Raw genomic sequence first — 20,961 nt, forward strand, 5'->3', positions numbered from 1 at the left:
CTGGCGGGTATTGACGGAATTTCCAGCAAAAAAAAAAAAAAAAAAAAATAGAAAAATGGAGGGAAAAATATCAGTGCAGAAAAGGGTGTTGAAAGTAGCCGGGTACGTGTACAATTCTTCAATTATATCTCCTGGAGACAGAAAGAGAGTATTAAGAGCTACGATGAAGTTACCCAGGAGACGTAAAAGGCTTGCAGCACCTGGTATTTCTAGGAGGTCTCCCATCCAAGTAGTGACCAGGCCCTGCCCCGTTTAGCATCCGAGATCTGACGAGATTGGGCGCATTCAGGACGGTGTGGCCGCAAGCCAAGAGGCCTGGCTGCATGATGTCTCTTAAAGGTTGGCGGGTATTGACGGAACTTCCAGCAAAAAAAAAAAAAAAAAAAAAAAGAAAAATGGATGGAAAAATATCAGTGCAGCAAAGGGTGTTGACAGTAGCTGGGTACGTGTACAATACTTCAATTATATCTCCTCCAGACAGATAGAGAGTATTAAGAGCTACGATAAAGTTACCCAGGAGACGTAAAAGCTTGCAGCACCTGGTATTTCCAGGAGGTCTCACATTCAAGTACTGACCAGGTCCTGCCCCGTTTAGCTTCCGAGATCTGACGATATCATGCGCATTCAGGACGGTGTGGCCGAAAGCCGAGAGGCCCGGCTGCATGATGTCTCTTTAAGGCTGGCGGGTATTGACGGAACTTCCAGCAAAAAAAAAAAGAAAAAAGAAAAATGGAGGGAAAAATATCAGTGCAGCAAAGGGTTTTGAAAGTAGCCGGGTACGTGTACAATTCTTCAATAATATCTCCTACAGACTGAAAGAGAGTATTAAGAGCTATGATGAAGTTACCCAGGAGACGTAAAAGGCTTGCAGCACCTGGTATTTCCAGGAGGTCACCCATCCAAGTACTGACCAGGCCCTGCCCCGTTAGCTTCCGAGATCTGATGAGATCGGGCGCGTTCAGGATGGTGTGGCCGCAAGCCGAGATGCCTGGCTGCATGATGTCTCTTTAAGGCTGGCGGGTATTGACGGAACTTCCAGCAAAAAAAAAAAAGAAAAAAGAAAAAAGAAAAATGGATGGAAAAATATCAGTGCAGCAAAGGGTGTTGACAGTAGCTGGATACGTGTACAATTCTTCAATTATATCTCCTGGAGACAGAAAGAGAGTATTAAGAGCTACGATGAAGTTACCCAGGAGACGTAAAAAGCTTGCAGCACCTGGTATTTCCAGGAGGTCTCACTTTCATGTACTGACCAGGCCCTGCCCCGTTTAGCTTCCGAGATCTGACGAGATCGGGCGCGTTCAGGATGGTGTGGCCGCAAGCCGAGATGCCTGGCTGCATGATGTCTCTTAAAGGCTGGCGGGTATTGACGGAACTTCTAGCAGAAAAAAAAAAAAAAAAAAATGGAAAATGGAGGGAAAAATATCAGTGCAGCAAAGGCTGTTGAAAGTAGCCGGGTACGTGTACAATACTTCAATTATATCTCCTCCAGACAGATAGAGAGTATTAAGAAATACGATGAAGTTTCCCAGGAGACGTAAAAAGCTTGCAGCACCAGGTATTTCCAGGAGGTCTCCCATCCAAGTACTGACGAGGCCCTGCCCCGTTTAGCTTCCGAGATCTGACGAGATCGGGCGTGTTCAGGACGGTGTGGCCACAAGCCAAGAGGCCGGGCTGCATGATGTCTCTTAAAGGCTGGCGGGTATTGACAGAACTTCCAGCAAAAAATAAAAAATAAATAAATAGAAAAATGGAGGGAAAAATATCAGTGCAGGACATGGTGTTGAAAGTAGCCGGGTACATGTACAATTCTTCAATTATATCTCCTCCAGACTGAATGAGAGTATTAAGAGCTACGCTGAAGTTACCCAGGAGACGTAAAAAGCTTGCAGCACCAGGTATTTCCAGGAGGTCTCCCATCCAAGTACTGACGAGGCCCTGCCCCGTTTAGCTTCCGAGATCTGACGAGATCGGGCGCGTTCAGGACGGTGTGGCCGCAAGCCGAGATGTCTGGCTGCATGATGTCTCTTAAAGGCTGGCGGGTATTGACGGAATTTCCAAAAAAAAAAAAAAAAAAAAAAATAGAAAAATGGAGGGAAAAATATCAGTGCAGGAAAGGGTGTTGAAAGTAGCCGGGTACGTGTACAATTCTTCAATTATATCTCCTGGAGACAGAAAGAGAGTATTAAGAGCTACGATGAAGTTACCCAGGAGACGTAAAAGGCTTGCAGCACCTGGTATTTCTAGGAGGTCTCCCATCCAAGTAGTGACCAGGCCCTGCCCCGTTTAGCATCCGAGATCTGACGAGATCGGGCGCATTCAGGACGGTGTGGCCGCAAGCCAAGAGGCCTGGCTGCATGATGTCTCTTAAAGGTTGGCGGGTATTGACGGAACTTCCAGCAAAAAAAAAAATAAATAAGAAAAATGGATGGAAAAATATCAGTGCAGCAAAGGGTGTTTACAGTAGCTGGGTACGTGTACAATACTTCAATTATATCTCCTCCAGACAGATAGAGAGTATTAAGAGCTACGATAAAGTTACCCAGGAGACGTAAAAGCTTGCAGCACCAGGTATTTCCAGGAGGTGTCACATTCATGTACTGACCAGGTCCTGCCCCGTTTACCTTCCAAGATCTGACGAGATCGGGCGAGTTCAGGATGGTGTGGCCGCAAGCCGAGATGCCTGACTGCATGATGTCTCTTAAAGGTTGGCGGGTATTGACGGAACTTCCAGCAAAAAAAAAATATAAAAAAAGAAAAAAGAAAAATGGATGGAAAAATATCAGTGCAGCAAAGGGTGTTGACAGTAGCTGGATACGTGTACAATACTTCAATTATATCTCCTCCAGACAGAGAGAGAGTATTAAGTGCTACGATAAAGTTACCCAGGAGACGTAAAAGCTTGCAGCACTAGGTATTTCCAGGAGGTCTCACATTCATGTACTGACCAGGTCCTGCCCCGTTTAGCTTCCGAGATCTGATGAGATTGGGCGCGTTCAGGACGGTGTGGCCGCAAGCCAAGAGGCCTGGCTGCATGATGTCTCTTAAAAGGCTGGCGGGTATTGACGGAACTTCCAGCAAAAAAAAAAAAAAAAAAAATGGAAAATGGAGGGAAAAATATCAGTGCAGCAAAGGCTGTTGAAAGTAGCCGGGTACGTGTACAATACTTCAATTATATCTCCTCCAGACAGATAGAGAGTATTAAGAGCTACGATGAAGTTTCCCAGGAGACGTAAAAAGCTTGCAGCACCAGGTATTTCCAGGAGGTCTCCCATCCAAGTACTGACGAGGCCCTGCCTCGTTTAGCTTCCGAAATCTGACGAGATCGGGCGTGTTCAGGACGGTGTGGCCGCAAGCCAAGAGGCCGGGCTGCATGATGTCTCTTAAAGGTTTGGCGGGTATTGACGGAACTTCCAGCAAAAAATAAAAAATAAATAAATAGAAAAATGGAGGGAAAAATATCAGTGCAGGACAGGGTGTTGAAAGTAGCCGGGTACATGTACAATTCTTCAATTATATCTCCTCCAGACTGAATGAGAGTATTAAGAGCTACGCTGAAGTTACCCAGGAGATGTAAAAAGCTTTCAGCACCTGGTATTTCCAGGAGGTCACCCATCTAATTACTGACCAGGCCCTGCCCAGTTTTTCTTCCGAGATCTGACGAGATCTTGCGTCTTCAGGACGGTGTGGTCTCAAGCCAAGAGGCCTGGCTGCATGATGTCTCTTAAAGGCTGGAGGGTATTGATGGAACTTCCAGCAAAAAACAAAAGAAAAAAGAAAAATGGAGGGAAAAATATCAGTGCAGCAAAGCGTGTTGAAGGTAGCCGGGTACGTGTACAATTCTTCAATTATATCTCCTCCAGACAGATAGAGAGTATTATGAGCTACGATAAAGTTACCCAGGAGACGTAAAAGCTTGCAGCACCAGGTATTTCCAGGAGGTCTCACATTCAAGTACTGACCAGGTCCTGCCCCGTTTAGCTTCCGAGATCTGACGAGATCGGGCGCGTTCAGGACGGTGTGGCCGCAAGCCGAGATGTCTGGCTGCATGATGTCTCTTAAAGGCTGGCGGGTATTGACGGAATTTCCAAAAAAAAAAAAAAAAAAAAATAGAAAAATGGAGGGAAAAATATCAGTGCAGGAAAGGGTGTTGAAAGTAGCCGGGTACGTGTACAATTCTTCAATTATATCTCCTGGAGACAGAAAGAGAGTATTAAGAGCTACGATGAAGTTACCCAGGAGACGTAAAAGGCATGCAGCACCTGGTATTTCTAGGAGGTCTCCCATCCAAGTACTGACCAGGCCCTGCCCCGTTTAGCTTCCGAGATCTGACGAGATCGGGCGCATTCAGGACGGTGTGGCCGCAAGCCAAGAGGCCTGGCTGCATGATGTCTCTTAAAGGTTGGCGGGTATTGACGGAACTTCCAGCAAAAAAAAAAAAAAAAAAGAAAAATGGATGGAAAAATATCAGTGCAGCAAAGGGTGTTGACAGTAGCTGGGTACGTGTACAATTCTTCAATTATATCTCCTCCAGACAGAAAGAGAGAATTAAGAGCTACAATAAAGTTACCCAGGAGACGTAAAAGCTTGCAGCACCAGGTATTTCCAGGAGGTCTCCCATCCAAGTACTGACCAGGTCCTGCCCCGTTTAGCTTCCGAGATCTTACAAGATCGGGCACGTTCAGGACGGTGTGGCCGCAAGCCAAGAGGCCTGGCTGCATGATGTCTCTTAAAGGTTGGCGGGTATTGACGGAACTTCCAGCAAAAAAAAAAAAAAAGAAAAATGGATGGAAAAATATCAGTGCAGCAAAGGGTGTTGACAGTAGCTGGATACGTGTACAATACTTCAATTATATCTCCTCCAGACAGATAGAGAGTATTAAGAGCTACGATAAAGTTACCCAGGAGACGTAAAAGCTTGCAGCACTAGGTATTTCCAGGAGGTCTCACTTTCATGTACTGACCAGGTCCTGCCCCGTTTAGCTTCCGAGATCTGACGAGATCGGGCGCGTTCAGGATGGTGTGGCCGCAAGCCGAAATGCCTGGCTGCATGATGTCTCTTAAAGGCTGGCGGGTATTGACGGAACTGCCAGCAAAAAAAAAAAAAGAAAAATAGAGGGAAATATACCAGTGCAGCAAAGGGTGTTGAAAGTAGACGGGTACGTGTACAATTCTTCAATTATATCTCCTGGAGACAGAAAGAGAGTATTAAGAGCTACGATGAAGTTACCCAGGAGACGAAAAAAGCTTGCAGCACCTGGTATTTCTAGGAGGTCTCCCATCCAAGTACTGACCAGGCCCTGCCCCGTTTAGCTTCCGAGATCTGACGAGATCCGGCGCGTTCAGGATGGTGTGGCCGCAAGCCAAGATGCCTGGCTGCATGATGTCTCTTAAAGGCTGGCGGGTATTGACGGAACTGCCAGCAAAAAAAAAAAGAAAAATAGAGGGAAATATACCAGTGCAGCAAAGGGTGTTGAAAGTAGCCGGGTACGTGTACAATTCTTCAATTATATCTCCTGGAGACAGAAAGAGAGTATTAAGAGCTACGATGAAGTTACCCAGGAGACGTAAAAAGCTTGCAGCACCTGGTATTTCCAGGAGGTCTCACATTCAAGTACTGACCAGGCCCTGCCCCGTTTAGCTTCCGAGATCTGACGAGATCGGGCGCGTTCAGGATGGTGAACGAGATGTCTGTCTGCATGATGTCTCTTAAAGGCTGGCGGGGATTGACGGAATTTCCAGCAAAAAAAAAAAAAAAAAAATAGAAAAATGGAGGGAAAAATATCAGTGCAGGAAAGGGTGTTGAAAGTAGCCGGGTACGTGTACAATTCTTCAATTATGTCTTCTCCAGACAGAAAGAGAGTATTAAGAGCTACGATGAAGTTCCCCAGGAGACGTAAAAAGCTGGCAGCACCTGGTATTTCCAGGAGGTCACCCATCCAAGTACTGACCAGGACCTGCCCCGTTTTGCTTTCGAGATCTGACGAGATCGGGCGCGTTCAGGCCGGTGTGGCCTCAAGCCAAGAGGCCTGGCTGCATGATGTCTCTTAAAGGCTGGAGGGTATTGACGGAACTTCCAGCAAAATAAAAAAGAAAAAAGAAAAATGGAGGGAAAAATATCAGTGCAGCAAAGGGTGTTGAAAGTAGCCGGGTACGTGTAGAATTCTTCAATAATATCTCCTCCAGACTGAAAGAGAGTACTAAGAGCTACGATGAAGTTACCCAGGAGACGAAAAAGCTTGCTGCACCTGGTATTTCCAGGAGGTCACCCATCCAAGTACTGACCAGGCCCTGCCCCGTTTAGCTTCCGAGATCTGACGAGATCGGGCGCGTTCAGGACGGTGTGGCCGCAAGCCAAGAGGCCTGGCTGCATGATGTCTCTTAAAGGCTGACGGGTATTGACGGAACTTCCAGCAAAAAAAAAATGGATAAAGAAAAATGGAGGGAAAAATATCAGTGCAGCAATGGGTGTTGAAAGTAGCCGGGTACGTGTACAATACTTCAATTATATCTCCTCCAGACAGAAAGAGAGTATTAAGAGCTACGATGAACTCACCTAAAGGATTATTAGGAACACCATACTAATACTGTGTTTGACCCCCTTTCGCCTTCAGAACTGCTTTAATTCTACGTGGCATTGATTCAACAAGGTGCTGAAAGCATTCTTTAGAAATGTTGGCCCATATTGATAGGATAGCATCTTGCAGTTGATGGAGATTTGTGTGATGCACATCCAGGGCACGAAGCTCCCGTTCCACCACATCCCAAAGATGCTCTATTGGGTTGAGATCTGGTGACTGTGGGGGCCAGTTTAGTACAGTGAACTCATTGTCATGTTCAAGAAACCAATTTGAAATGATTCGACCTTTGTGACATGGTGCATTATCCTGCTGGAAGTAGCCATCAGAGGATGGGTACATGGTGGTCAAAAAGGGATGGACATGGTCAGAAACAATGCTCAGGTAGGCCGTAGCATTTAAACGATGCCCAATTGGCACTAAGGGGCCTAAAGTGTGCCAAGAAGACATCCCCCACACCATTACACCACCACCACCAGCCTGCACAGTGGTAACAAGACATGATGGATCCATGTTCTCATTCTGTTTACGCCAAATTCTGACTCTACCATCTGAATGTCTCACCTCTTTTTCCTATTTGTAGTGGAGATGAGTGGTACCCGGTGGGGTCTTCTGCTGTTGTAGCCCATCCGCCTCAAGGTTGTACGTGTTGTAGCTTCACAAATGCTTTGCTGCATACCTCGTTTGTAACGAGTGGTTATTTCAGTCAAAGTTGCTCTTCTATCAGCTTGAATCAGTCGGCCCATTCTCCTCTGACCTCTAGGATCAACAAGGCATTTTCGCCCACAGGACTGCCGCATACTGGATGTTTTTCCCTTTTCACACCATTCTTTGTAAACCCTAGAAATGGTTGTGCATGAAAATCCCAGTAACTGAGCAGATTGTGAAATACTCAGACCGGCCCGTCTGGCACCAACAACCATGCCACGCTCAAAATTGCTTAAATCACCTTTCATTCCCATTCAGACATTCAGTTTGGAGTTCAGGAGATTGTCTTGACCAGGACCACACCCCTAAATGCATTGAAGCAACTGCCATGTGATTGGTTGATTAGATAATTGCATTAATGAGAAATTGAACAGGTGTTCCTAATAATCCTTTAGGTGAGTGTATATGTATGTATGTGTATGTATGTCCAATTGCTTTGACAATACAAATGAAATGAATTGAGAGAGAGAGAGAGAGAGAGAGAGAGAGAGAGAGAGAGAGGAATATGAGCTCCTAAAAAACATTTGTTTTTATACATAAGCGGATTTAATTTGTGATTTACAAATGAATATATAGCACTATAAACATACACAGAAGACATGGAATAGAAATTCAGAAGAAAAAGTATTCAAAAAATAATAATTTTAAGAGAAACACAAAAAGAAGAAAGCAGAGAGACAGTTCAGGAAGAAAAGTCAGAAAAGAAAAGCTGAAGACAAGAATTGGAGGTAAGAGACAAATAATTAAACAAAAAAATATGTATTAATAAAATAAATAAGCATTCTCAGTAGTTGACTCAGCCAATGAAAATGCAGAGCTCCGATTTGAATAGAGTGACAGTAGGAGAGAGCCCAACTGCCACTGAGACTGATAGAAATCTATCGAACAGCAGTCTGACTGCAGAGCTGCCTTTTGAAATCCGATACCCTGAAGACATTCGCTCTGCACAGGCTAAGAAGGACTACAAACAAGCTGTGATGAGAGCATCTCCTGAGACCCTCATCCTAGACTACACCGGTAAAGGAGAAAACAGGGTCAAGAACAATCTACTGTTCTACAGCGCCTTTCACAAAACCCTGTGCCAGACATACCCCAATAACAACAAGAGGGGCATTAGCAGAGGCAGGCAGATCTCAGTGCTGGTAGAGAAAGACACAGACAGTGTGATGCTCACTTTTAATGTATACCACAACGGGACCATCATGGTGCAGGGCAGCGAGAGCAGCCTGGACCAATTAGCTCTCGGCTTCCACACCTCAAAGCAGCAGACTGAGGTAGAGAAACAAGAGCCAGAGCCGGCCACCCTGCAGTCTGCCCCCAGCCACACGGAGCCAGACAGTGCCCCATCTCCCACAGACTGCCCCCCTGTCTCCCCAAAACTCTCCAGCAACATTAAAACACTAAAGGAATGCCTATCAGTGCTGGAGCTGGAGTTTGCGGAGTTCAGGGAGCAGACCTTGAGCACCCTGGCCCAGACCTCCTTGTGTGATCAGCTCCGGGATGAGATGCACAGACTAAAGATGCAGCACAAGGCTGAGATCCATGAGCTGAGAGCAGCAGTGAGAGACCTGGAGGAGCAGAGACAAACCCTGAGGACGGAGCTGCGCAGAGCGAGGGAGGAGCTGACCAGGACACCCCAGCACAGCCAGCTAAGGAGCCTGCAGAGCCAGCTGGAGGAGCTAAGAGAGGAGCTACACATCACTGGAGCACAGAGACTGCACTGCACTGACCCCACAACACCTCCAACCCCTGACGCACCCACTGATCCACCCACACTCCCCACCACTCCTGACACACCCACTATCACCAGACCTGCCACTAATACACAACCCCCTGAAACGCCACTCCCCCAAAACACACCCGCTGCCCCCACCACTCCCGACGCAAACCCGGAGTGGCAGGTCAACGCAGAGGTGGTCATTCTGAGCGAATCCAATGGGAAGTTCCTGGTTGAGAGGCGCCTCTTCCCTGGGCGAAAAGTGAAAAAGCTTTGGTGCTCCACAGCACATAGAGCCCTGGAGCTGCTCTCCAAGAGGAGGCTTTGCCAAGTCAAACACATCCTCATCCACACCGGCACTAACGACCTGAGTGCCCGCAGGGGCGATGTGGCCTCAGCCCTGAGACAGGTAGCAACGAAAGCCACAGAGGAATTCCCAACTGCCAAAATTTCCATCTCCACACTGCTGCCCCGCACAGACGTGCCCCTGCACATCATCCAGGCCATCAACGCAGAAGTGTCCCGAAGATGTGCCCTCCTCCCCAACGTCCACCTGGCACACCACTGAGACATCCAGCCACATCACCTGTATGACCACGTCCACCTCAACAAGACGGGTGTGAGGATCATCTCAAAGGTCCTCAAGGACACAACCCTGGGCCGAAACCCCACACACCCCCACCTCGAGACCAGGAGCAAACCCCCCAGCCCCCGGCCACATCCCCAGCCACCGGCTCCACCCCAGCCCCAGCCCCTGAGACCCCGCGGCCCCATTCCCCACCCCCCCATCCCCAGAGGGCCCGTCCAGCACAGCAGAGCGGACAGCCGGGGACCAGCACAGCCACACAGCCACGCAGCAGCGGCTTCCAGAGCCTGGAGGCCCGATGCTGCCCAGCTGGCCCAGATAAGGCAACTCCTCAGTGTCATCTGTACCACACTGCTGAGTTAACTGAGCCTCAACACACATATATATGGTTGTGGAGATGGAGAGTAAGAAAAAATGTGATTTAATTATTCTGATATTTTGATGCAAAGATAAAATCTGTGAGTGATTATTATTAATATCCATATATAATTATGAATAGTAATATAATATCAGTTGTAGACCACAAATTAAACTTTCTTATGTAGAAGAGACAAGTATAATAAAATATATTAACATGTCCTTTAAAATAAGCAGTTGGAATATGCAGGGTTTACGCTCCTCAACTTTTGGAATGAAGAGCACAGGCCCTGAACTGATCAACACTGTAAATAGTTCAGATGTTTTCATTCTTGTAGAGACTTGGTGCTGTGCAGATATGTCTATACACTGGATGGATACAATGGATACAGGGAGCTGATTGTGCCCTCCTATAAAAAACCCAAAGTCAGGTGTGGCAGGGCCTCGTGGGGGATTATCGTGTGGTACAGGGAGGAGCTCCGAGCAGCCCTATGCCCAGTACAGAGAGGAGACACACACCTGTGGATGAAAATCAGAAAAGACACCCTACAAAATAACACAGATATATACCTATGTGCAATTTATATGCCACCCGCAGACTCCCCCTACTATAATGAGGAAGGCTTTCATGAGCTTCAAAACGAAATCTGCCACTTCCAGACCCTGGGCTCTGTACTGCTGTGTGGCGATCTCAATGCCAGGACTGGCAGAGAGATGGACTACATCAATACGGAGGGGAACACACACCTGTTCGGAGACTCCCCGCTGTGCCACACACACACCTCCACACTGACACAGCCACGACAGCGTGGTAAACAAGAGCAGGAAGCAGGTAGTGCGCCTATGTAAAAGCCTGGGTCTATATATCATCAATGGCAGGACCAGGGGGTACTCTCTGGGGAGATTCACATACTGCTCGGCTCTGGGCAGCAGTGTGGTGGACTACGCCATAACTGACCTGGACCCACAAGCCAACAATGCGTTTATAGTCAGACAACAATCTCCACTATCAGACCACAGCCAAATAACACTTTACCTAAAAAGATCAGCGCAGCCACAAGTCAGAGCCAAACTTCCCACAAAACTGGTCTCCCTGCCACCCAGTTAGAGATGGTCAGAGCCCAGCACAGAGAACTACACAAGAGCCCTGAATAGTGATGAGATTGAAAACATGTTAGACAGATATCAATCCTCACACTATCAAATAAACCAAAACGGAATAAACTCAGCCACCAAAACACTGAATGAAATATTTGCGAGACTGGCTTTAAAATCAAACATTAAAACAATTAAAAACCAAAATATGAAATCGTCTAAAAGAAAAAAAGAACAGTGGTGTGACCAGGAGTGTGAAACTTCTAGGAAACACCTGAGACATCTCTCCAACACTAAACACAGAGAGCCCGACAACCAGGAGGCTCGCCTCAGCTACTGCCAGGCCCTGCGGCACTACAAGCAACTCCTCAGTAAGAAAAAAGACCACTATATGGGCAGAATAAATACCCCAAAAACAAAAAATGAAATACCAATTCAAAATGGAGAAATCTGGAAAACACACTTTGAAAAACTTTACCAAAATGTTGAAAACAATCCAAAGCCAGAACAGGTTAAAATATTAAAAAACCTAAATAAATTGGAAGAAATCATTAAGAATAACCAAAATCCCTTAGATAACCCATTTACAATACAGGAACTAAAACATCAACTCAAAATCCTCAAACCCAGGAAAGCCAGCGGCCCCGACAGCATCAGCCCTGAGATGCTGAAGCACAGCAGCCCGCAGCTGCAGGAGGCTCTGCTCAAACTCTTTAACCTGGTGCTGAGAGCCGGGTGTTTCCCTGAGGTCGGGAATCAAGGATTGATCACCCCGATTTTTAAAAGTGGAGACAAATTAGACCCCAATAACTACTGGGGCAGCTGTGTGAGCAGTAACCTGGGGAAGGTGTTCTGCAGTATCATCAACGCCCAGATACTGGCCTTCCTTACCAAGCACAGTGTCCTGAATAAGAGTCAGATTGGCTTCCTACCAAAACACAGCACAACCGATCATATTTACACTCTACACACCCTCATAAATAAATATACCCAAAACAATAAAGGAAAAATATTTGCCTGTTTTGTAGACTTTAGAAAGGCATTTGACTCAATCTGGCACAAGGGATTATTTTATAAACTTCTACAGAGTGGTGTAGGGGGTAAAGTTTATGACATCATTAAATCAATGTATTCTGAAAACAAATGCGGAGTTCAAATTGGCAACTCAAGAACAGAGTTCTTCACTCAGGGGCGGGGAGTGAGACAGGGCTGCAGTCTGAGTCCAACACTGTTCAACATCTACATCATCGAGTTGGCCACAGTGTTGGAGCAGTCTGACGCCCGCAGCCTAACTCTCCATGACACAGAGATCAAGTTCCTGCTCTATGCAGACGACCTGGTGCTGCTGTCGCCCACAGAGCAGGGGCTTCAGCAGAACCTGGCGCTGCTAGAGCAGTACTGTCAGAAATGGGCCCTGGCAGTCAATCTGGACAAGACCAGAGTTATGGTTTTCCAGAAAAAAGCCCCATCTCAGGGAAACAGGTACCGCTTCACTCTGGGCAGCACTGGATTAGAGCACTGCACCAGATACAACTACCTTGGCCTGACCATCAGTGCGTCAGGGAGCTTCAGCCTGGCTATAAACGCATTAAAAGACAAGGCACGCCGGGCATTTTATGCCATAAAGACACAATTTGGGAAAACAACAATACCAATAACTATTTGGATTAAAATATTAAACTCCATCATCCAACCAATCCTGCTATATGGGAGCGAAGTGTGGGGTCCCCTCATGAACCTCAATAACAACAATTGGGACAAAAGCCCCATGGAAATATTCCACCTAGAATTTAATAAAAACATCTTACACGTACACAGAAACGCCCCCACGGCTCTGAGGCTCACAGAGCCCGAACACACAATGACCAAAACAACAACAATTGGGAAAATTGACATGTACCTGAAAAGCAAATACACAAAAGATTAGAGACACGAATTAGAATTACAAAACAAATTGGAATGCTACCGGGCCCTGAATAGAAACATTACATTGGCTGAATACTTAAAAATCCAAAATATAAAAGAGAGACAAAATCTAACTAAATACAGGCTCAGTGACCACAGCCTCGCCATTGAAAAAGGCCGCTACAGAAAATTCTGGGTTGCCAGAGAAGAGCGGCTGTGCAGCCAGTGTGACCTAGGGGAGGTCGAAACACAGGCGCATTTCCTGCTGTCCTGCCCTAAATACACAAAAATCAGGGAGACATACTTTAAAATATTAAAAATGCATATCCCTGAGTTCAGCATGATCCCCGATTGCTGCAAACTCCCCGTCCTGCTGGGAGAGGAGGAGCGCACTGCCTTCTTAGCAGCGCAATATGTATCCACCTGCCACAGCCTGCGAGACAGTGTGTAGACACCAGCCTGTGGCACTCCATTTGCAAAACAAAATAAAAACAGTGATTTTTCTGATGTCATGACACAAATTTTGATACAAACAACAAAAATGGTTTATATCCTACTTAATTTTATTTCAATGTGTACTATATTTGTTCCACTGAATCTTGTATTGCAATGTTTTGTCTTGATTGATAGAACATTTGTATCTGCTTTGGCAATATTGTGATAGATCATGCCAATAAAGCACCTTTGAATTGAATTGAAATGAATTGACAGACAGACAGACACACGCACACACACACACACACACACACACACACACACACAGAGCCAGCCAGCCAGACAGCCAGCCAGCTCAGCCATGACATCACGAGCCTCTCTCAGCTGACTGCTATGACATCACAGAGCACGTACATTCCGTTGCTTGCCGTCTGTCAACCACTCAGTCACTGCCAGCCAGACTGGCTGGCTGGCTGGATGGGGGGGCTGCTTGCTGCTGCTGCGTACCTTAGCAAGCTTATTTGCTTGACCGGCCTTCCTACTCCTCTGCCCACATGCCCACCTATGCCCGATCTGCTGTTCACCTGGATCACAGCTCCGCCCCAACAAGGCAGAGCCCCCCAAGAATGGTACAAACTCACCCACGATCCCCTCCACGGAAAGCTTTAGCCCAAAATAAGGGACACATTCTGCCCAATATGTCAGCGCCAACCACAGCCTGAGGGACACAGTGACACACGAGCACCGGCTGTAAATATAATGTAAATACTCGTTTGTAATGCATGTCATTGTATTTCAAAAAAGGAATCTGGAAATGGTATACCTATTTTCTTTATTTGTATGTATTAAAGATCACATTTTATTACATTTTCTTTTTCTGTACTTCATTACATCTTATTGTGATTCATAATTCTATTATTTATTTTCCGTGTATATGTATGTATGTATGTATTGTGACAAACCAAGGGGCAGGGTCATACATGGCAGATATGTCAGGCCAGGTCTGCTGCAAGGTGTGTACTCTAGGGTAGAATACCGACCCTAGGCAACTACACTCCCCAGAAACCCTCAGGCAGCCATTCTAGCACCTAATGTGGTCACTTGGTGTTACTTCCTCAATTATTCACCAGGTATATAAGGCGGGCCTGAGAGAGAGAGAAGTGAGAGACAATAGGGTGAGTTATCTGGAAAATAGAGGTAGCTCATAAGGAGAAAGCCAAGACTTATTTATTCCAGACTTTGTTTAAAATAGAATGATTATGTAAGATTAGTTACAACTCCAGTGTGAGTTAGGTTTTGTTTTCAGATTTGTTTTGTTTGAAGTAAACATACAGGCACAGCCCTGTATTTGCAACCTCCTCCCTGGGTCATGACTGGTTTTTACTCCTAAGAAGATCACAGAGAAGACCCGCACATGTGTACAGCCAAGGCGTTTTGTCACATTTGGTGTAGAATGCGGGCAGCACCTCATGAAACCCAGACTGGCTGAGTGAATTTTTTTATCCAAAAAAAAAACAACTACAGGCTGTAATAGCCCAACAGGAAGCGACCAGGGTGCAGCAGGTGGCTCACCAGGATGCTATGCGGATGCATCAGGAAGCACTGCAGGTCCAGCATGATACAAATAAAATGTTTAGAGAAGAGCAGGAAAAGGTGACTAAAGAGCTGAAAGAGAGTGTTGAAGCACTTGCAACCAGGATTGGGCCACAGGGGGCTGCAACCCATTCCACTCCCCGCACCAATCACTTTCTGCAGAAAATGACAAAACAGGACGATGTTGAGGCCTTCCTTATGACCTTTGAGAGGACAGCAGAGAGAGGGATGGCCAAAAGATTCCTGGGCAGGGCTTGTGGCACCTTATCTGGCAGGGGATGCACAGAAAGCGTACTTTGATCTGGAGCTGAAGGACGCCCAGGACTATGATAAATTGAAAGCGGAGATAATGACCCGATTGGGCGTGACCACCGCAGTGAGGGCACATCGGTTTCAGCAGTGGGCCTACCAACCAGGACAACCAATCCGAACGCAGATGTTTGATCTGATCCATCTGGCCAGGAAATGGCTACAGCCAGAGGTCCATTCATCAGCCGAGGTGGTGGAGGCCATAGTCCTTGACAACTACCAACGCTGTTTGCCCAAGGACGTTCGACGCTGGGTTGGCCAGAATGAGGTGCTGTCCGCTGACACCTTGGTGGCCATTGTAGAGCGGTTCTATACAGCCGGAGCAGCAGAGCATGTACCGGAGGTTAAAAACTCGTTCCCCAGGCCATGACGAACCAGCGGACCGGGTAAGATGGTTCCAAAGTACTCTGGGAAACATGACGCGCTGGATTGGAAGAAAAGAGCAAGACTGGGGGGGGCAAAGGTGGGGCCTAAAGCCGAGACTAAGGGTTATAGGGGGTCACCATCACAACCAATTGTCTGCTACAATTGTGACAAAGTAGGACATATTGCGGCCCACTGCCCAGGTAGAGAGGAACCAATGCAATGTAATGTGTGTGATATGGGGAAAGAGAAACCGGTATTTTATGCCTGCCCTGTTGGGACGGATGTTTTCATAGGCGGAGTACCTAATCCAAAACACATGTGTACAGTGATAGTCGATGAGAAAGAAGTGGCTGCTCTACTCGACTCTGGCAGTATGGTTACACTGGTCACAGAAAAATTAGTAGCGACCAACAAGCTGGATAGACATCAGGAGCTCAGTATCACATGCACACATGGTGACACACGCCCCTATCCCACAGCCCTTGTAAACATACAGACAGAGGCCGGGAAACTAGATTACGAAGTCGGTGTGGTACCCAACATGCCATATGATGTGATACTGGGACGATATTTTCCTAATTTTGGAAAACTAGATAGAAAACATAGTAAATTGGAAATGCACACTGAAAACTGTAAGCCAGAAGTTGCCTCGATCCCACAACTAGAGCTAAAAGTAGACCTGGTTCCAGTTGAGTCGACAGTGAAGGTTTTGGTTGGGGAAAATTAAACTGAAAACATAGGGGTGGAATGTAGTGACGTAGATGACCCTATGGAGGGTGAGGAACCCAGCACTAGCAGGGTGGGTGAGAATCCATTCATAGAGACCCCTGAAGCTGACAATGTAGAAGTGTCAGTGTTAGAGGGACTCCCCACTGATTTTGGCAGCGCACAGGTGCGAGATCTCACTCTACACTATGCTAAAGAAAATGTGAAGGTAGTAAATGGGACCCCTATGACTACTGCAGACCCGCCAACAGCTTATCCTTATTTTATGGTAAAAAATGACCTATTGTACCGTGTAAATAAGATAGGGGTGGACATTGTGGAGCAATTGCTAGTTCCCACCCCATTCAGACGAACAGTTCTCAATCTGGCACATGGGCATATCCTGGGGGGACATCTGGGGATGGACAAAACCAAGGATAGACTCCTGAGGAGGTTTTACTGGCCAGGCGTACATGCAGACGTGACAGAACATTGTAGCTCATGTCCTGAATGTCAACTACATGCTCCTAAACCAGCCTTCAGAAGCCCACTGGTCCCTTTGCCCATCATAGAGACCCCCTTTGCTAGGATAGCTATGGATGTGGTGGGACCTCTCCCGAAATCAGCCAGAGGGCATCAGTATATACTGGTTATTTTGGATTATGCCACCAGGTACCCAGAAGCCATTCCACTGCGGACCATGGCTTCAAAAGGTATTGCAAAAGAGCTAATGTTGATGTGTAGTAGGGTGGGGATACCGAGGGAGATATTAACAGATCAGGGCACACCCTTTATGTCTAAGGTTATGACCGATCTGTGTAAATTGTTGCAGGTTAAGCAGTTGAGAACATCAGTCTACCACCCACAAACAGATGGGTTGGTTGAGAGATTTAATAGGACCCTGAAGTCCATGCTAAGAAAGGTAATCGATAAGGATGGGAAAAATTGGGAATTCATGCTGCCCTACTTGATGTCTGCCATTAGGGAAGTCCCACAGGCTTCCCTGGGCTTTTCGCCTTTTGAACTGTTATATGGGAGGCACCCCAGGGGGATATTAGACATAGCCCGTGAAACGTGGGAACACGAGTCCACTCCTTTCCGGAGTGTAGTCGAGCACATCAATGCTATGCAAGAGAGAATAGCCACAGTCACTCCCATTGTGAGAGAGCACCTAAGGCAGGCACAGGAACACCAACAATTCGCCTATAATCGTCAGGCTACACTGAGGGTGTTCCAGCCTGGTGATAGGGTGTTGGTGTTGGTTCCCACTGTAGAATGTAAATTTCTGGCTACGTGGATGGGACCTTATGAGATTATAGAGCGAATACGGGAAGTGAACTATAAGGTTCAGCAACCCGGCCGCCGACCCCCAGAACAAATATATCATGTCAACTTAATAAAAGCCTGGAAGGACAGGGAAGTGTTGATGTTGACTTACCCCCCTCAGCCACTAGGGACACCGAAGGTGAATATTGCAGCTGCCTTGTCACCTGACCAGTTGAAGGAGGTGAACGACTTGATAATACGTAATAGGGAAGTTTTCTCAGGCATACCGGGGCGTACCCATTTAGTCTCTCACAACATTGTGTCTCTCCCAGGAAAGAAGGTAAATATGAGGCCTTACAGGGTACCAGAAGCTCACAGGAACACTATTAGAAATGAGGTTAAGGAAATGCTGGAGGCAGGGGTTATTGAAGAATCCCACAGTGAGTGGTCCAGCCCTATAGTCATGGTTTCCAAACCTGATGGCTCCTGGAGATTCTGTAATGATTTTAGAAAGGTTAATGAAATTTCAAAGTTTGATGCATACCCAATGCCCCGAGTAGATGAATTGTTAGAGAATATTGGGAATGCTCGCTATATTTCAACTATTGACTTAGCCAAGGGCTACTGGCAGATTCCCTTGACCCCGGGTGCCAAAGAAAAAACAGCCTTTGCAACCCCAGATGGTCTGTTTCACTACACAGTGATGCCCTTTGGCCTGCATGGTGCTCCTGCCACCTTTCAAAGGTTGATGGACCACATACTTAGACCACACAGGACGTATGCGGCAGCATATTTAGATGATGTGGTCATTCACAGTCCAGATTGGGAATCACATTTGTCTCAGCTCCAAGCGGTATTGGATTCAATACATGCAGCAGGCCTGATGGCTAATCCAACCAAATGCAATTTGGGGTTGGAAGAGGCCAAATACTTGGGCTATACAGTAGGGAGGGGTATGGTGAAACCCCAAATATCCAAGGTTGAAGCCATAAACTCTTGGCCTAGGCCTGTCAATAAAAAGCAGGTTAGGGCATTTTTAGGGTTAACTGGGTATTACCGGAGGTTTATTCCCAACTATGCTACCTTAGCGGCCCCTCTGACTGATATGACTAAGGCTACAGAACCCAATATGGTTAGATGGGGTGATACAGCAAACCGGGCTTTCCGGAGCCTACAGGAGGCGCTCTGCCGCAACCCCGTTTTAATGGTACCTGACTTTCAGAAAGAATTTATAGTCCAGACGGACGCCTCTGAGGTGGGGATCGGAGTGGTTTTGTCCCAAAGAATGGGTGATCACGAACACCCGGTGTTGTTCCTTAGCAGAAAGTTGGAATCCAATGAAATAAATTATTTGGTAGTTGAAGAAGAATGTTTGGCAGTGAAGTGGGCTTTGGACAGTCTTCGATACTATTTGTTGGGCAGGCACTTCACCCTGATCACTGACCATGCCCCCCTCACTTGGATGCATCGTTCGAAAGACAGGAATGCCCGTGTGATGAGGTGGTTTTTGAGTCTCCAACATTTTCATTTCACCCTGCAGCACAGGCCAGGGAAGGCCATGGGGAATGTTGATGGGCTGTCCCGGGTGCATGCTTTTTTGCGGCTGTCGCTCGACCTATGGGGTCGCAGCTGGGGGGGAGGATGTGGGACAAACCAAGGGGCAGGGTCATACATGGCAGACATGTCAGGCCAGGTCTGCTGCAAGGTCTGCACTCTAGGGAAGAAAACCGACCCTAGACAACTACACTCCCCAGAAACCCTCAGGCAGCCTAATGTGGTCACTTGGTGCTACTTCCTCAATTATTCACCAAGTATATAAGGCGGAAAGATAGAGTCAAGCTAGAAGGTCAGGCCAGAAGCTAGTTTGATTTCTGTTTGTTATTTACGATGAGAACCTTGGAAACAATGTCAAACGGTATGACCTACGTGCCTGTTCCCTAAAACCATGTGTAGACCTATGGACTCTGTTCTATAATGATATATGTTCTGCTTAGTTAGCCTTTAAGATAACATAGTAATGACTTTCTAGCATGTATGCATGTATGTATGTCCAATTGCTTTGACAATACAAATGAATTGAATTGAGAGGAGAGAGAGAGAGAGAGAGAGAGAGAGAGACAGACAGACTGAAAAACAGACAAACAGACACACACACACACACACAGACATACACACACACACACAGAGCCAGCCAGCCAGCCAGCTCAGCGATGACATCACGAGCCTCTCTCAGCTGACTGCTATGACATCACAGAGCACGTACATTCCGTTGCTTGCCGTCTGACAACCACTCAGTCACTGCCAGCCAGACTGGCTGGCTGGCTGGATGTGGGGGATGCTTGCTGCTGCTGCGTACCTTAGCAAGCTTATTTGCTTGACCGGCCTTCCAACTCCTCTGCCCACATGCCCACCTATGCCCGATCTGCTGTTCACCTGGTCACAGCTCCGCCCCAACAAGGCAGATTCTCCCAAAAATGGTACAAACTGATCCACGTTCCCCTCCACGGAAAGCTTTAGCCCAAAATAAGGGACAAATTCTGTAACAACATAATGGATGCCCACCCAACCTGTGACAAAACTGAGAAAAAAGAAAAACGCCAGTCCTCCTGGGGGACACACAGCCACCCTGGCTGCCCAATATGTCAGCGCCTACCACAGCCTGAGGGACACAGTGACACACGAGCACCGGCTGTAAATATAATGTAAATACTTGTTTGTTATGCATGTCATTGTATTTCAAAAAAGGAATCTGGAAATAGTAAACCTATTTTCTTTATTTGTATGTATTAAAGATCACATTTTTTTACATTTTCATTTTCTGTACTTCATTACATCTTATTGTGATTCATAATTCTATTATTTATTTTCCGTGTAGATGTATGTATGTATGTATGTATGTATGTATGTATGTATGTATGTATGTATGTATGTATGTATATGTATGTATGTCCAATTGCTTTGACAATACAAATGAATTGAATTGAGAGGGAGAGAGAGAGAGAGAGAGAGAGAGAGAGAGAGAGAGAGAGGAATATGAGCTCCTAAAAAACATTTGTTTTTATACATAAGCGGATTTAATTTGTCATTTACAAATGAATATATAGCACTATAAACATACACAGAAGACATGGAATAGAAATTCAGAAGAAAAAGTATTCAAAAAATAATAATTTTAAGAGAAACACAAAAAGAAGAAAGCAGAGAGACAGTTCAGGAAGAAAAGTTAGAAAAGAAAAGCTGAAGACAAGAATTGGAGGTAAGACCTTTCACCTATAGAGACAAATAATTAAACAAAAAAATATGTATTAATAAAATAAATAAGCATTCTCAGTAGTTGACTC

The 20,961-nt window shown here is 46.3% G+C and overlaps 5 non-coding genes and 12 pseudogenes across 5 annotated transcripts; all 17 read right to left on the reverse strand.

The window, feature by feature from the left end:
* Window positions 1-188: 188 nt before the first annotated feature.
* LOC136742418 (uncharacterized) lies at window positions 189-307 on the reverse strand (annotated as a pseudogene).
* A 220-nt stretch (window positions 308-527) lies between these two features.
* Window positions 528-646, reverse strand: LOC136742572 (uncharacterized; annotated as a pseudogene).
* A 216-nt stretch (window positions 647-862) lies between these two features.
* On the reverse strand, window positions 863-980 carry LOC136742473 (5S ribosomal RNA). The gene has a single exon (XR_010814946.1). It is a non-coding gene; the product is annotated as a 5S ribosomal RNA (ribosomal RNA).
* Window positions 981-1,204: 224 nt separating this feature from the next.
* Window positions 1,205-1,323, reverse strand: LOC136742410 (uncharacterized; annotated as a pseudogene).
* A 220-nt stretch (window positions 1,324-1,543) lies between these two features.
* LOC136742351 (uncharacterized) lies at window positions 1,544-1,662 on the reverse strand (annotated as a pseudogene).
* A 221-nt stretch (window positions 1,663-1,883) lies between these two features.
* LOC136742320 (5S ribosomal RNA) lies at window positions 1,884-2,002 on the reverse strand. Its single transcript, XR_010814913.1, has one exon. It is a non-coding gene; the product is annotated as a 5S ribosomal RNA (ribosomal RNA).
* A 220-nt stretch (window positions 2,003-2,222) lies between these two features.
* Window positions 2,223-2,341, reverse strand: LOC136742354 (uncharacterized; annotated as a pseudogene).
* Window positions 2,342-2,556: 215 nt separating this feature from the next.
* LOC136742489 (uncharacterized) lies at window positions 2,557-2,675 on the reverse strand (annotated as a pseudogene).
* A 224-nt stretch (window positions 2,676-2,899) lies between these two features.
* LOC136742513 (uncharacterized) lies at window positions 2,900-3,018 on the reverse strand (annotated as a pseudogene).
* Window positions 3,019-3,238: 220 nt separating this feature from the next.
* Window positions 3,239-3,357, reverse strand: LOC136742419 (uncharacterized; annotated as a pseudogene).
* A 556-nt stretch (window positions 3,358-3,913) lies between these two features.
* LOC136742366 (uncharacterized) lies at window positions 3,914-4,032 on the reverse strand (annotated as a pseudogene).
* A 218-nt stretch (window positions 4,033-4,250) lies between these two features.
* Window positions 4,251-4,369, reverse strand: LOC136742603 (5S ribosomal RNA). Its single transcript, XR_010814974.1, has one exon. It is a non-coding gene; the product is annotated as a 5S ribosomal RNA (ribosomal RNA).
* A 215-nt stretch (window positions 4,370-4,584) lies between these two features.
* Window positions 4,585-4,703, reverse strand: LOC136742368 (uncharacterized; annotated as a pseudogene).
* A 212-nt stretch (window positions 4,704-4,915) lies between these two features.
* Window positions 4,916-5,034, reverse strand: LOC136742498 (uncharacterized; annotated as a pseudogene).
* A 211-nt stretch (window positions 5,035-5,245) lies between these two features.
* LOC136742326 (5S ribosomal RNA) lies at window positions 5,246-5,364 on the reverse strand. Its single transcript, XR_010814919.1, has one exon. It is a non-coding gene; the product is annotated as a 5S ribosomal RNA (ribosomal RNA).
* Window positions 5,365-5,902: 538 nt separating this feature from the next.
* LOC136742477 (uncharacterized) lies at window positions 5,903-6,021 on the reverse strand (annotated as a pseudogene).
* Window positions 6,022-6,236: 215 nt separating this feature from the next.
* On the reverse strand, window positions 6,237-6,355 carry LOC136742450 (5S ribosomal RNA). Its single transcript, XR_010814944.1, has one exon. It is a non-coding gene; the product is annotated as a 5S ribosomal RNA (ribosomal RNA).
* Window positions 6,356-20,961: the final 14,606 nt, after the last annotated feature.

This window comes from Amia ocellicauda, unplaced genomic scaffold, assembly GCF_036373705.1.
Source record: "Amia ocellicauda isolate fAmiCal2 unplaced genomic scaffold, fAmiCal2.hap1 HAP1_SCAFFOLD_74, whole genome shotgun sequence".
In the NCBI taxonomy this organism is placed as follows: domain Eukaryota; kingdom Metazoa; phylum Chordata; class Actinopteri; order Amiiformes; family Amiidae; genus Amia; species Amia ocellicauda.